Source organism: Camelus bactrianus, chromosome 29 (assembly GCF_048773025.1).
Source record: "Camelus bactrianus isolate YW-2024 breed Bactrian camel chromosome 29, ASM4877302v1, whole genome shotgun sequence".
In the NCBI taxonomy this organism is placed as follows: Eukaryota; Metazoa; Chordata; class Mammalia; order Artiodactyla; family Camelidae; genus Camelus; species Camelus bactrianus.
The window spans coordinates 20,441,728-20,458,948 of record NC_133567.1 but is presented as its reverse complement, the minus strand read 5'-3'; the positions used below and the strand labels follow the sequence as shown (position 1 = coordinate 20,458,948).

Below are 17,221 nucleotides of genomic sequence, written 5' to 3'. Positions count from 1 at the left end.
GAGGTTTTCATTCTGTTTGGAGATCGGTATTGTGATATCTCTGTCACTGATATAGGTAAGAACTGTATATTCCTAATGGAAATTACACTTGTAATTCTCATAGTGGTAACAGCTACAGCAGGGATGTATCTATGGATACTGTATGATTCATTTTGAGCAGATTTGATTATTCAATCAACCACTGTTTCTTGATCACCTCCATTTCACCTCTTTTTATATTATTCATCTCTATTGCTAAGTATGGGCAGTAAAATTATCAACAAAATAGCTTTCATGACATTTACTCTGGTAAAGGATAAAGACATTAATCAAAAGAAATCACAAAAATGTGAAATGTCAATGGATTTATATGAATTTATTTGAGCATATTAACTGAAGTATCTGATCTAGTCAAGGAGATTAAGGAGTTTTCCCTAAAGAAGAGGGAATTGGACTGATGCCTACAGGTGAGAGGAAGTTAACCAAGTGAGTAAATGAAAGACCATGCCTAGAAAGGGACTAGCATGAGCAAAATCTCGTGGAATGACCAGAAGAGAATAAGCTAAATGAGATCATCAACAAAACTGGAATGGTAAGTAGAGAACAGACCACACTGAGACACAAGGCCATGTTAAGGAGTTTTTCCCACATCATACAGCCAAATGAAATCCATTGAAGGATTCTAACTGGGAGGTGAGGAGGTCTGACTTTACACAAGATCAGCAGGGCTACAATGAGAAGATCGAGAAAGGAGGAGGCAGGAGTTAAGAAAATCAGTTGGGAGGCTATTTCAGTATGATATCTTGGTCTCCCAAGTGGCTAGTAGAGATGGAGAGAGGTATAAATTCAAGAGATATTTAGGGATCTTGATGATTCACTGGATGTGTCAAAGGCAGTTTCTAAATTTCTGACTTGTATAATTGAACTGGTTTAGTTTTAGGGAGGGAAAACCATGAATTTGGAGGGGAGCATATTGCATTTGAAACATCTTTTTTGTTTGTTTGTTTTTTCTGTTTTTTTATTAAAGTATATTTGATTTACAATACTGTATTGGTTTCAGGTGTATAACATAGTGATTCAGTATTTTTGTAGATTATACTCCATTTAAAGTTATTATAAAATGTTGGCTATATTTCCTATGTTGTACAATATATGCTTGTAGCCTATTTATTTTATACATAGTAGTTTGTACTTCTTAGTCTCCTACCCCATCGTTCCCCTCCCCCTTTCCCTCTCCTAAAATATTCAAATAAAGATACCAAGTTCACAAGAGGAGAACTTCTGATTTCAAATATAATAAAGTAACTGGTACCAGACTACTTTTCTCATAGTAAATGACTGTAAAACTAGACAAAATATATAAAACAGTATTTTCAGGCCTTGGTCAAAAGGCAGCACTGAACTCTGATCCCTGAAACAGGACGTACACAAGGTTAAGTCCCAAAATTGACCTGAATTTCTGCCCCAGGGAAAATTTTCCAGATTACATGCAGGGAGATGGGGTCAAGCCGAGCACAACAATATCACTGAGCTGAGGAGGCAGAGATCAAAGTCTGGAGCTGCTGAGAAGGCTAAAGTTTGTGGAGCTGGATTCTATAGACAAGGAAGCTGAGTAAAGAAAGATCTCACAAATCTACATAAGGATCATCTAATACTTCAGTTAAACCCTAAAGCCATGCATGCACATAGTGAGACTCAGGAAGGTCTGATAAAGAACCACTGCTAGGGATTTGTAAAATAAAGTGGCTATTCTGGTGGTTGCAAATTGCTTGCAAAATAGAAATTCTGAGCTGCCACACAACCCAGGGACTCAGCTGATACATCAGACAAAAGGCCATATCATAGGTGTAGAGCTACTCTAGCTAAGGTCTACCCTAGACCTTCAATGAAGTTGATACAGTTTTAAAACAAACGTCAAAGAATAAAAATGATCCACTAATAAATTAACTGCCTACCAGCTCAAAACCCAATGAATTGAGATATCCTGATCCACCCTAGAGCAATGATTCCTATCCACTAATTCAGTGTTCCTGCAAATGTCTAGGTAACTGCAGCAAATAATAAGAATCTACTGTATTCTGATTTATTAAAGGGGTTGAGGCCTCTCTTCTCTGTCTGGGCACTAGGGGGAAATTAACCAGTGAGAAATAAGCTCATGGTGACAGGCTTGGGAGACAGGAACTAGTGAGATTCTGATTCTGCTCTGACAGAAGTTTTTTGGAAGGCGATAGTCAAAAAAGCTCTAACAGGTCTGAGGTCTGTTCACCAACTCAGTTGCTATGGGTGGTATTATCTATCCATCAGCATGGACCCTTCTGACACTCTCCTAGGATTAGGAAGATGGGGATCCAGGCCACTCAACTGTGGTCCAGGGGCAGCCATCACACTGGAGCTACCCCACCTATGCCCGGGGATAGAATACCTTATTACTGAGGATCAGCTCTGGAGCCAGCAGTGAAAGAATGGGACCTGGAAAATGCCTCACTCTTAGATTTTCCTACCTGGGCCTGCACCTACTGAATAGGTTTCTTTTTTGTTTAAGTGCCCAGTGTTAAAAGGGTATTGACTTACTTGAATGAGGCAAGTAGACTAGAGTGAAGTGGAATAAGTGATAAGTCAATATAGTCAGCCTTCAGAAGCTCTCCCGCAACACTCCAAAATAATTCTGTTTGCTGTTCACAAACTCCTGCTTGAGAGTTCGCCCAGCTTCTGCCCACCAGCTCTTGCCTGGCATTTTCCCAGATCTTTCATAGAGCAGTAGTTCTGTCAGTCTTTAAGCAAGGCCATTCAGACCCAGTCCATTCGCCTGACTGGAAACACGTACCAAATACTGGCTTCATTCTCTGCTCTTTTCCTCACTCACACTCACACAGCTTATCAATTGGTGCAAGTAAATACTGGGAGAGGCATTTTCTGCATTATTATTTTTGGAGTTCAGCTCAATGAGTCTAAAATGCATGCAGCCAGAAGGTGTGGAGAAAAGGGAACTCTCCTGCACTGTTGATGGGAATCCAAATTAGTGCAGCCACTGTGGAGCACAGTACGGAGGTTCCTTAAAACTCTAAAAATAGACTTACCATATGATCCAGAAATCTCCCTCTTGGGCATACATCTGGAAAAGATGAAAACTCTAATTTAAAAAGATACATGCACCCCAATGATCATAGCAGAACTATTTACAATAGCCAAGACATGTAGGCAACCTAAATGTCCATCAAGAGAAGATGAATGGATAAAGATGTGATATATATACACACACACAATAGAATATTACTCAGCCATAAAGAAGAATAAAATAATGCTATTTGCAGCAACATAGGTGGACTGAGATATTACCATTCTAAGTGAAGTAAGTCAGACAAAGAAGACAAATACCATAGGATATCACTTATATGTGGAATCTAAAAAGTGATACAAATGAACTTATTTACAAAACAGGAATAGACTCACATAGAAAACAGACTTATGGTTATCAAAGGGGAAAGGCAAGGGGAGGGATAAATTGGAAATTGGGGATTAACAGATACATACCAATATACATATAATAGATAAACAAAAAGGACCTATTGTATAGCACAGAGAACTATATTCAATATCACGTAATACCCTATAATGGAAAAGAAGCTGAAAAAGCATACATAAGCTTCATTCTCTTCAGTGCTTTGGCAGTTTATAATGATGTTTCACATATTAGTTCCTTGTAGCCTTTTTCATTTTGATTTTCGCTTGTATTGGATAACTGGGTTTTCAGGGGTTTGAATCACGGTTGTATAATTCACAGTGGGAAAATATCCATTAGTGAGATCAAATTCATATAAACGAAGCATAGTGGACCAAATTGTTTTAATTTGAATGTAAGCAAAATTCTCCCCAATACAACGATGGCGCCCAGCTCCAAATGGCACTTAGGCAAACTTCTCTTCTGATGCTGGATTGTCCTGTAAGTAGCAATCAGGATTAAAGTCCAGATGTTCTATCCATGAGTCTTTAAGTCTTTGCAGCGAGAGAAACACACACCTGATATCCTGGAGGAATGATATACCTAGCCACAGTCTGAAGAGTTTTGGCCATTCTGATCATGGTCATGAGAGGAGGTCAAAGTCTTAATGTTTCTTTTATGCAGCCATCAAGTAAATTTAGATCTTTGAGCTGGTCATAATTTAAAGAAGGCAGATCCTCTTTACAGACTGTTATCTGTTCTAAATAACATTTTTCTTTAAGTGTTTTGTCTCTGGTCAGTTAATATACATAACTGAATCACTTTGCTATACACCTGAAACTAACACAACATTGTAAATGAACTATATTTCAATTAAAAAAAATGCATGTAGCATGGAGAAATGAGAAACAGAGACAAAGAAGTGACTTGCCAACTAATGACAAGAGCAAACACAAAGCATTTACTATGTACCAGGCACAAAGTCTTTTACCTACATTAACTTATTGAGTTCTCACAACTCCATAAGGTTGTGATTTTCATAATCGTCACTGAAGACATACGGGTAATTGAGGGGAAATTGAGACGTGGACAAGTTAAATAATTTGTCCAGAGTTGCAGAGTGACAGAAGAGAGATTTGAACTCAGGCAATGTGGCTCTGAAATCTATGCTCTTAACCACAACACAACACTGGCCTTCACACGATCTATAAATGCTTGAAGTGAGGGACCATGCTTGTTTTATCTCTAGCAGTTCCTAGCTCAATGTGACTATACCATTGGCTCACGAATAGGAGTGTCTAATTCAGAACTTCTCAGGGGCTTGGGTAATTTCTATAACATAAAACTACCTTGAAGATTTTCAAGGATTAGTGATGTTATTATCAAGGGAAGATTATTGTGACAGTTAGCTGGTGATTCTGCTTTTCCCTTTCTAGAAAAACATAAGCTAATTTGAGGACCAAAAGGCCTTGGCCCAGTTTCCCACGTGAATAATCCAGTTCAGATTCAAGAGCATGGAGGTTTTGATTGAAAATTATGGTTATGGCTTTGTGGAGCAGAGAAATGATAACTTCTCTTTATTTGCTGATGACTGGAAGATGAGATGAGAAAAAGGTGAGGTGAATGTGAGATTACATGCTCAGAGGAGATGGTACAGTGTTTATGACTAAGGGTGACAGAAAATTGAGGAAGATAGGAAAGCATGTGAACAATGACAAGTAAGTCTGCTTCTGCTATATTGGGACTGCCAACAAAAATATCTGTTAGGCTAGTAGCTCTGTGTTCTGTCAGTCAAATCTTTATCGACTGCTTCTCAGGAAGATGCTCAGTGGCAAACATTCCACAAAGACAAACACATTACATATATAAATGCCATAAAATGTGTTAGAGAGATTTCCAGCCATTGCAAACCTCATCTGAGTAAATCTAAGCAGTTCATTAATATCCAGAGAACCATTCAGCTCTGACACTCCAGTCATTTTAAGTCTTCAAAAGTGAAAAGATTCAATAAAAACAACCCAAAACAACGCATGTTTCCTACTATTTTTGATAAATCAGAATCAATAGTGCTGTGCTTTTCACAAACATCGGACTCTAGCCAGGATTTCAATGTAGCAATTTGAACAAACTTGAAAGCAACACTTAATTTCATGAGTCTGAGGATAGCCATTGATTTCTTATACATAAACTCCCTTTTTCATTCAATTATTTCTAGATGATCTGGAATACCATTTTAAACTTCACTACTTTTCTTTCATATGCCACTCTCTTTGCAACATAAGGATTTTAATATCTATTAGTAAGGCAACAATCATTCGGATTATATACATATATGAAAAAATTTCAATAAATAATGTATATCTTTCTCAAATTTTGGTCGTGTTGTAATAAGTTAATGTTGCCATTGATATACTAATATAGAATTACTTTATACGATAAGGTATTGATTTTCATATGGCTCTCTTGATGCCCAGGTTTCTGCGATATGTAAGACTTGTTGTGTAAAAAAGGGAAGAGAACTAAATGGTCAAGGGAATTGGACTCAGGGTCCATCAACATCATTCTAATTAATTTTTAAATCTATCATAAATTATAGTTTTACAAACAATATTGTTTGGGGGAAAATAATTTCTGGCTAGAAAATATATAAACCACCTCTAATGGAAGTCTGTTCTGCCAAAGGAAAACATTGCAAATCTAATTCTAGTCTTCACCCGGTAAAAATGACTATTATGTTTTAGTGGTTTCCAAAATAATGTGCTTTGATTACACTCAGCTATTGGCTTATGTAATTTAACATTAAATAAAACCTCAAATGTAATCAAATATCATGAAATATGTAATTCACAATTTAAGAAAATATACTCTCCATCTGTAAAAAGCTAAATATTTAGCTACCTTTTCCTAAAACAAATGTACTACTTTTCACAATAATCATTAAAATGAGGTAAAATTTTTCTTTTTTATACCTATCAGTAATCTTTCTTTGTTATTTGCACTTAAATTGAGTATTTTCTCTCCAAAGTATTCCACTATCTCCACTAGTTTATTTTTCTATTCTTCTACATGAATAGAAATGAGGCATTTCTATCATACAACAAAATTAAATTATGTCATATGCCTGAAGTTCAAGGATAATTTAATGTTACGTTTATTCATTTGTGGTATTTCTAAACTTATTTGAACTGCTATGTTACTGTGCAGAAAAATTTTTCCACTTTTATAATGAAAAACACCTCAGTAATTCATCAAGATTCTACAAAATCCATTTAAAGTTATACAGTTAAGAAATAGTCAAAACCTCAACACAATTCTTTCATAAATGCCAGTGTGTGACCAAGTAGAAAGTAGATATTTGTGAGAATCATTTTGTGCAAAATTAAACTATAGATTCTTTATTATTCTTCATCACTTCCTTAAAATAAAAGAAACGAATACATTGACAACACTGGATGGAACCTTTGAAATTATTTTATCTAACACACTGTGTTAGGGTTTAACATGAGGAACCTAAAGGCCCAAGAAAGAGAAATAACTTCTTATTTAACAGCAAAATTATAACCAAAATACAGTCTTCTGTCCAAAGTCCTTTCAACTACATCATCATAGAACAGAATACTGTATGTGATAGTATATAGTAAATATCATAAAGGATTGTAGCTGCATGTCAAAATACGCTTCCATGAATTCTTCCTGTCCTCTAGAAATTGTAACAATAATCAAAGCACAAAGAGGACACATTCTGTTTAAGTGCATTTACCACAAGATTATAGGAATAAATCTCATTAATATTAAAAAAGTCATTAACATTAAAATTTAAAATAGCAAGCATGAAGTCAGTAAATGATATATGGATACTAAGCCAATTGCTTAGACGTTTAAAATTCTCCATGCTTCTGTGCATTTCTGTTAGATGAGTGGGTGACGTGATGACAAACTGGGGGACAATAAGAAAGTCTAATTTAGTAAATAAACAATATAGCATATGCAAAATTCACCTGGGACTAGGGATACTGGAGGCATGAGGGATAATCACCCAAGAACTAAAAAGGAAAGAAATAACTTTTAAAGGCAAATAAAAGTGCTGTTTAATCTGAAGAACTTATTGAAACTTGGAAGAGACGTGTATTCTCAAAGACATCATAGACTATTATTTCAGGTGAAAAACTTCTGAGACCCTTAAGAAATAGGCAATCATCATTTGGAGATATTCAAAAGACTGACTATAGATCAAGAGAGAAATGTTTGTTCATGGACAGTTGAAACTGAGACTAGACAGTGGAGATACAGGCTAGCTATTAAAATGTCATTGACAGAGAACATAGTGGTTTCAAAATTAAACCCAAATCTATTAGGCTAACATAGTGGGATTGCAAAATAAGTATCTGTTACTACAATACGTGAGAAAGAAAACTAATCTTTTCAGTGAACCCACATTTCACTGAGTAACAGGGGAATTTAAATTTTCAGTTAATATTATCCCAATCACTTTGAGTTTAACTAGTCTCCTTTTAGTGTACAGCACTCCCTTTCAAGTAAATATGGTTCAGGGATTCTCCCTGTACTTTCCAAAGGCTGCCAGAACAATGCCTCCCATCCCACTTTCTCTTCCACAATATGACCTTGCCACCTTCCATCAAGAAATGGGGTCTAAAGTTCTAGTTCAAGATGGTCACATAAGGGGATCCAGAACTCACATCCTCCCATGAACACACCCCATCTACAGCTATATATGGAACAGCTTCCTTTAAAAATAAACCTAAAAAATCGCTGAGTGAGCGACGTCACTGGTAAAGAGAGAAGACCCACATCAAAGTGAGTGGGAGAAATTGGAACACAGTCTCACCATAACCCCCACCCCCTGCACGGGGACTGACTCACAGTCCTTTTAAGACCTGCCTCTGAAAGGGGAGGGTAGTGGAGGGATAAACTGGGAGTTTGGGATTTGCAGATACTAACTACTATCTATAAAATAAACAACAAGGTCCTACTGTATAGCACAGGGAGCTACATTCAATACCTTGTAATAGCCTATAATGAAAAAGAATATGAAAAGGAAATATATATATATATACATATATATTATATATGTATATATATAATATATATGTGTATAATTGAATCACTATGCTGTACACCAGGAATTAACACCACACTATAAACCAACTATGCCTCAATTTAAAAAAAAGAAAATTTCTGTACACACAACACACACACACAGACCTGTACCTGAGAAACAAGCTTCCAAAACATCTAACTCTGAAAACTACGGGGGCTCATGTCCATGAGACCCACAAAACTATAGCAATCTGAGAGATGGCTCTTCAATGGCTCACGTGCTTGGACTGTCCACCCCAGGGTCCAGTGCAGAAGCCACTGATCAAGGCAAATCAAGACTTCGTGTGGGAGAGGCTCATTCGCTTGTCATGAAGTGTTGGCCTGAGGGGCGACATCTCTCTTACTTCTTCCTTCTTCCCAGGAGACATTAAACCTCAGTCTCCAGCCTCAATAATAGATGAGGTATCTTCTCTACACTAAAGAATAGTAGTATAATCTGAGCTACCAGGGATAGCTCTTCATATGAGAGCCATAAAATTACTAGGAAAAAATCAATTTTGGTGTAATACCATGAAAATGTCATTCCTGCTACACTAAGGAATATTACAGTTTTTCACATTTTAAATGGAAAAGTAAGCTGAAAGGTGCCTGCTTCTGTCATTGAGTTGTTCCACTTAGGAGAGATATAACACGGCTGGATAACATTTTTAAAAGTAAGGTGGCAGGTTTTCTGATTCTAAAGATTAGTTCTTTGGATATGATCAGAGTGTGATAGTGAAAATATCTCCGATGGTATTAACAAATACATAATTAGCAACTAAAATGGAAAGCATTTATAACATGGATTCAAAAATCATTATCTTCCTCTTAGTGTCTTTGCGTCATTCTGGGTAATCCCGAAAGCTTCCGTGGGGCGGATTTACTAAGACAGTGGACATTTGCTTATTTCTTTGTCTTCCTTATTCATCATCCACTATCAATTTTAAAAGTTGGCTAAATAATTCATATTTCTGAATCAGTTGTCCCTTCTGCTACAGCATTTAAAGCAATAGAAGAATGTCCTGTCCCCATTACCAAGTCCAAAGACAATAATAATAATACAAGGCCATAGACTGTAATACCAATCTAGAATCAAGTAAGACTCAGTGTGCATAATGAAATCTGTATAAGGGATTCTGGGAATTAAAATGTGTATGTCTGACTAAACCTTAGTCTATGTGTGGTCAATACATTAACCAATTTTCTATTGTTCAAAGTCAAGGGCCAGAAAAAAAAAGTTGGGGGCCAATTACTAAACAAAATAGTGGCAATATGTTTACCACAATTCAACCATCAAAACTTGTCCTCCAAAAAGAAATTTTAATCTTATAAACATCAGTAAACTGTGCTGCTTCTGAATAAAAAGAAAATATGAATAATATTTCATTATCCTTCTCAATTTTATATCATCATGCCATGTTTATGAAGCCCTAAAGGAAAAAGAAATTTAAATTTACCTATGACTTTTAAGTCAATAGAAGGCAGGAGCTATGTCTATCTTGCTCATAGTTGTGTTTCCAGCACTAACATCTGGTATGTAAGCATTCTGAATCAATGAGTAAGCCTAGACCAATTCTTTCAATTTACAACTAAGGAAACTAAGACCAAAAGAGGTCATACATCTTCTCCCCTCCTTCAGTAAGAACAACTTGCTAAATGAAGTTGCTCAAAAATGTTCTAAATTGCTAAAAATGAATCTGTATTCAGTATGAATGTTTCATTAATGTTGCTTGTATATGTCTATGATTTATCAGCTACATATTCAACTGTTAGTATTTGCTCTAGTGATTTAGTTCAACATTGAAAAATACATCCAACTACATTTAGGTTCCTTTTGCTACATAAGTTACGGTTATTTTTGATGCTGACTATTGACAATAAAACAAAAAGGAGTACAAAGAGAAATAATGCCTATAAAATTTTCCATCAGTTTTCGACTTATGACTTCAGTATACCCTAAGCTAAAACTGTTCTTTGGAGCTAATGATATAAGAGACACTCAGTTGCAACAATATAACTAAAGTAATACTGCATTATTATATACTGCCTTTTTGATGAAAACCAAAATATTAAATATTTCATGATATTGAAAATAGGCTGTAGCAAGGCTCTGCTACTTTCTATTACTTAAAATATACATTAATTAGAATTTGTTTACTATTTATTGAACAGAAATATATGTTAAAGGAGAAATACATTTTAATGTTGATTATTTCTAGACCCTTTTTCTGTATCTTGAAATTTTCACTTAAATTCAATTTATTTTGTGCCACCCAGAATTGCCTACCCTCATTGGACTTTACAATCAAAAGGGACAATGACACATAGGGAGAAAAATATAACTGAAAAGTGCCGTTGTAGATTTATATATACAATGTGGTTTTTCTTTAATTTTTTTATTTTTTTATAATTTTTTAAAGTTACTTTCCATTTACAGTTATTACAGAATATTGGCTATATTCCCCATGTTGTACAACACATATTTGAGCCTATCTTACACCCAATAGTTTTACACAATTTTTTTACATTTGTTTTAAGAGCAAATATTAGAGATGAGTAATTCTGCCTGGGAAATCTTCGAAGTCCTTTTTGAAGAGGTAATTTTAAGCCAGGCTTCAAAGAACGTGGAAGAAGTCATCAGAGAAAGGAAAGTGGGAAGAAGAAATAAAACTCAAGCCCTAAAGAAAAACATTCACAATTACACAACGACGTGAAACAACTAGCAAATATAAGGAGCATTCAATGATTTTGTGTGGCTAGAGCAAGGGACATGAAGAAGGGAAGTTTTGCTAGTATGAGTCTCAAAAGAGAGTTTGGGGTCAAATTACAAAGAATTTTTTGCATCATGATAAGTTTTAACCTCATCTTACAGGTAATGGAAAGTAATTTCTAAGCAGGAAAGTAATAGAATTTGGTTTATAGATTAAAAAAAAGATTCAATTGGAATAACGAAGAGTCTGAAGACAGACAAGGCTATTTAAACGAGTCAAATTTGATGACAAGAACAGTATCAGAAAAAAAATGGAAAGGAGGGAAAAGATTCTGGATCTCTTTGAACAGTACATTATAAAGTCTCTGACAATGGGTTAATTATGGACCATAAAGAAAGAGCTGAATCAGAATTTCTAGTCTGAGCAACTGATTGGACGCTGACAATTTTTTTAAGTATAGTTGGTTTGGATGCTGACAATTTTAACCAAATAGAAATGCACTAAAAAGAATCAGGAGGTCATAGCATGTGTAAGACACAAGAGCAATTACTTAAAGTTTGAAATTTAAAAACTAAATAACTGATTAATTTTTATTCAATTAGTTAATCAGTTATATTTTCTCATCACAATGAAAAGCTCAATATTCTGCTCCTGGCAACTGTGCAACTCCATTGACATACTTTGATGCAGACATATTTGAAACAGACTAAGACTGGATACAGTCTAGTTTCCCTAACTTCTAGTAATGAAACCATAAGGCTTGCAGCTTATTTTCCAATCCTGATATCGTATTCCATGTGGAAAGATATTTTTTTTTTCAGCTTCACACTCTCATCCTTCCCTTCACTCAGTCTAGGGGAGATGGGCAGAATTACCCATCAAGTTGATGAGTTTGTAAGGTATGTTAGTTCAAGTCCTCCATGAAGCAGATGCAAAATGGGATTAGACATGCTAGAGGTTTATTGGGGGAAATGCCTATGAAGGATGAGGGGAAGGGAGCCAAGGAAGGGAGGCGAGAGCCTTCACAATGCGATGCAGGTCTGGTATCTGCTAAGGAGACTCAGTAAAAGTCTCAGACTGTGGTGCCATTCTGAGAGGCTTGGCAAGGCCAATGGGGACCTCACACCTAGGCTGCCCATTCAAAAAGTCTGAGGAATGGGCTGGCACCTGTCCCCAAGCCATGTTTGGTCACTGTATAGGAGCAACCCCAGATGCTTCAGAGCAATAGCAGAGTTGGCTTCAGAAGGGCAGCAACTGGGGCAGTCAGTCAATTACATTCCCTGCTGCAGAAGATGCAAGCCGTGCATTTTCCTAGTTGCCACAGAAAGAGAAACTGAGCACGTGTTATCTGGCTCCTTCCACTCTCCTTTCTCTCGGGAACCAAATGCCCTACAGAAGATTATACTCTTTACTGCTCCAGGTCCGGACATAAGATTTACTCTGTGGTGGGTAAGGAGGACTATGCTTATTTTTGATGGAGCATCAGTATCAGTATCTGCTACATGGGGCCAGGATCTTTGTAACAGAAGGGAGAATTCGTATTTCGGGACTGACACACCAGGCATGACTGAGGCTTCTGGGGTAGCTACGATTCATGGTTTCAGTTTTTTTTACTTTGACCATGTGTGGAAAAATTATCAGACTCTCTTGGAGTTTATAATTATGCAACTGGGTTTTTTTCTGCCCTGGCTTGAAAGACTTAAGCCCCATGGTATTTTTTCACTTGCTGGTGATCACCACTTAAAAAGGCTTTTTTAGGGGAACAATGCCACATGCACCAGGACTAGCAGGATGATAGCCATACGGAATGCAGGGTTGTGGGCCTCCTCAAAGGATGTATCAAGAGCTAACCTGGTAGGCTCGGGAGGCGGGATTCTGCTGCAGCTTCCTTAAGCAGGTGTGGCTGAGGCAAAAATTCAACCACAGGAAGCAGTCTTTTTATACAGAGTTCCTAAAATCAGACAGGAGACAGAATATTTGTTTCTGTTATGTTGAAGGGATTTCACACATGCCCTTCCCGAGTTTTACCTGTGCTACACTACACTAGTAAGTTTCTAGGTTTAGATTTTCAATGTCAGGCACAGATCAACAGTACAAAGAAGAAATGCAAAAGTAAGAGACTTTGTACATGGGATGGAAAAGAGGGTCTCTTTGTGGGGAGAGGGTATAGCACAGTAATAGAGCGTGTGCTTAGCAAGCATGAGGTCCTGAGTTCAATCCCCAGTACCTCCATTAAAATATAAATAAATAAATGTAATTACCTCCCTCCACCAAAAATAAATAAATAAATAAAAATAAATAAACCTAATGACTCACCCCCCTCAAAAAAAAGCTTAAAAGTAAATAAATAGAAAATAAAAAAGAATGTCTCCTCAAATAGGATTTTCTGTATGGAGCTTCCACCATTAAAAAATTTCTAAACTTTGAAAAACAGCAGCCTTGTCTCAAATGCACAATCTGGAAGAGGACTTTGTGCAGAGGTGGATTTTTCCCCCATATATGCATAAAGGAAAAATTAACCTCTTACTGATTTCTCCCATTTGAGTTTATGAATTCTGGACCAACTGGCATGGACTGCCTGGCATAATAGCAAGGCTAGATCAAGAATATTTTCTCTGAGCGCCTTCATTTAAGTATCTTTGAGCCTACATTGTGGTCTTTGACAACCAGTATTTGGTTAGACTAGATCCTGGGTTCTGGATTCTGGAAATATTATCTTGCCTCATTTAATGATTCTTGGGACTACGGATTGGGTGGGTCATTTGAGAATTTGCTGTGTGCGCTTAAAGCTGATACAATCTGATGTGTCCTTGGTCTCTTTGGTCTCTTTAAAAGTGTAGCTCACAGAAAGACTAAACAGTACAAAAGGGGGAAAAAAACCCCAAAAAACCTAAATAAACAAATAAAACTGTAGCTCATAAAACAAGTGGCATTAAGCTAATACAACTTCTGAGGCCCTGAAGGATCTACACCCATTCCAAAAGAAGACAGCCCAGCCTGCACCTTTTAAAAGAAATCCAACTCTGCCAAGCACTGAGAAATTTACTCTCGCTGAGACTGAGCAGAATATTAAGTTAAACAGAATGGATTGGGGACTTAACTTTCTTTGGCATTTTACGACACAAGGGCAACAGAATTTGATTTTAGACTTTATTTTCTTCGCCCTCTTTCTTAAACTTGAATTTATGAGCTAGTTATCTTCTCCGTGCTCCTCTGGATCACTCTGTATACTTGGCGCTTCAGGGGTCGCACAGGTGCCTGGCCCTCTGACTCCCCACTGGATTCAACCATTGGAAAGCAATAACAGAAGAGGAAAATTAGGTCAGGGTGTTTATTCCCTTTGTCCTCCAGGGGTCACCACAAGTTAGTTTCATCCCTCCATTGAACGCAGCCCTCTCCTGACGATTACTTTCTCCAGAATCTGAGGCTCTCTTCCTCCTTGTGCTCCTTCAGGCCAGGGTGGTGACAAGTATTCCCTCTTGATAACCCATAATATTGTCCATCCTTCTTGATTTCCTTATACTCTGTCTTCACTGGCGTGAACAGTCCTTTTATTAATTCTCAATTGCCCAGTTTGAGCATACCATCTGCTTCCTACCAGAACTTGATGGATATAACTTGAAAGGGGAATTAACTTTACAACTTTCATTTCTCCTTGGGAAGTTGATAGTAAGGAGAGGATTGTATTTTGTGACTTGTCATTTGCTCTCTCTGAAGAACCTCTGATAGGCCATTCGGACATACAGTATAAGTAACACACAAGCGAACTTCAGCCTTGAATGCAGAGTGGCCTTGGAGGAGTTAATTTCACTGATTACTGTTATGATCTATTTTAGAGCCTTTTGGGTGTAAACTCTATACCGCCTACTAGTGTTTCCGGTAGGTACTCAATGGAACAGAGACTAGGAAACTTGCAGAGCAGCCTCAGGGGAAGGGTCATCCTAAAAGACCCCTGCTCCCCTTTCTCAGTGGGATGGTTATAACTTTGGCTGTCCAAAGATTTAATAGTTAAGCCTAATGGATTAAAGTTCAAAACCCCAGGAAATTTTCATGCTGACAGTTGCTTAATGGCCACTCCTGATGTTTCCTTTGATGCAGAGGGAATCTTATCAGTAAAACACTCCTGGCCTCTCTCTACCTCCTCATTCACCATCCCCTAAATGACTTGAGTCCAGAAGGAGAACATAGGTTATGAAAACCCTTTCCTCTAGGCTGTCCATTCTCTTAGGAAGGCCCTGTCTACAGCAAGCGGGCAATCCATCAGGCTCCAGCCAGATTTCCACCCTTTGGTTTGTGGTGTACGTGCAGCAGGCTGCCTTAATCCAGACACTTATGACTTGGTAAGGAAATTCGTCTGAAATACTAGCGTTATGAAAAATAGAGCTAATATTTGGACTTCCATTTGCCTTGCTCCTTGAGGAAGAGAGGTAGTATTTATTTGTCCCCCTCACTGATTTCCAGCAAATGCTAAGTTTATAGTTTCTCAGACCAGATTCCATAGTTTGCCAATATAATGTCCCTGAGTTTACTGCACACTGCATAAAGTATAAGTTAATTAATATTATGAACCTACTACCAAAGACTAAGTTGTAATTTTATTATTTGTTTACAAGCCAGGTAGATGCTATAATGCCCAGCAAAAATGCAAAGCATTAAACTGTATAGCAGTAAATGAAATAATAAAAATAACAGATCTTCCATTGTTTGGAAGAGTTCAATTTATTTGGCTGAAATGAATATGCAAATCTTACAAACCACCTTAAAACCAAATTATAATAATTGGTAGAATTTTTCATTTACTGATACCTTTCCTGACTCTTCCATCATTTTCTATTCAAATAAACTATCAGTTTTGTTCCTTCTTCTTTGTCCTCAGTGTGTAGAACAAAGGTCAAAATCTGAGTATGTATCTCTGCGGTTAACTGTATGTACTGATGATGGTCTCTAGCGAAATAGCTGCTGACACCAGGTCAGCACAAAAGATAGAAAAAAACATTACACTGATAAAAGAGTAAGACCTTCCTTGCTTTGTGTCATGTTTGATATCCAATGGAGCACAGATAGAATGTGTTGGTTGACAAAGATATATTATTATGTGAAAACTGTAAGAGTTGAAAAGAGGAAAATGTATACTTGAGAGGAATATTTGTGTTAAACAATTGAAGAGATGCCAGAGCAGGCCACTGAAGTTCTACTGACAGATCTGTTCAGAAAAAGATAGTGCTGGTGGGGAAATTTCCTAACACAAATCTCCTCCATGAGCCCAGCATTAATATTGGTGATTTTATGGCACATATCTCTTGTGGATTTCACTTCCTGAACAAACCCTTCACCAAGGTTTGAGCTGGCCTGTGCTTGATCTCAAGGATACAAGACTAACTTGTCCCAGAAAGGAAGTGACATCACAACATAAGAAGCATGGACCAGGAGAATGCACTGAGTAGACCAGGAGGCAACATGGCTCCACCAAGAGAACCCAGAAATTCATGGAAAGTTGTTCTACACATGAACTACTTCTGAAAGAAGGAAGTGATATTGGAGTAAGGAATGGGTATTTCATAAATTAGGAGTGTTCTGTATTACCACGTCACCCACACTCATCAACCACAGACTTTCACTGAGCACCACTGCTGTGTCAGGAACTAGGCAAAGGAAATACTTGCTCCCAAGGAACACACAATCAAGTTAAGGATACAGAACATATTTATGAAAAGGCAACATAGCAAAGTAGCAGATGCTATATAACAGGTGATAATGAGTAAAAGTAAATATCCTAGTTTTAGGGAAATATCAATGTCAGGCTATTAGGATTATATTAACAAGAGAACAGAACCAGACCACATCCTTGAGGATTGGGGTGGCTTCCCCAGAAAGAGATTTTGCTATTGCCAATCATCCTAAAAGACGTTAAACCAGAGGGCTGGAGTGGAAAGGGTGGGTGTGGGAGAACCTGGGTATAAAAGAAATTTGTCTCTTTTCTGGGTAGGGACATTTG

General features: G+C 37.2%; 1 long non-coding RNA gene across 25 annotated transcripts in view; it reads right to left on the bottom strand.

The window, feature by feature from the left end:
• The window catches only part of LOC105066475 (uncharacterized), a 305,515-nt gene that overhangs the window by 266,343 nt on the left and 21,951 nt on the right, over positions 1-17,221 (bottom strand). For 21 of the 25 annotated variants that reach the window (XR_012503244.1, XR_012503246.1, XR_012503248.1 and 18 more), the window contains one exon: positions 3,057-3,091. The exons of the other annotated variants lie outside the window; for them this stretch is intronic. This is a non-coding gene — a long non-coding RNA (uncharacterized LOC105066475). The remainder of the gene's footprint in view (positions 1-3,056; positions 3,092-17,221) is intronic. 25 annotated transcript variants of the gene reach the window in all.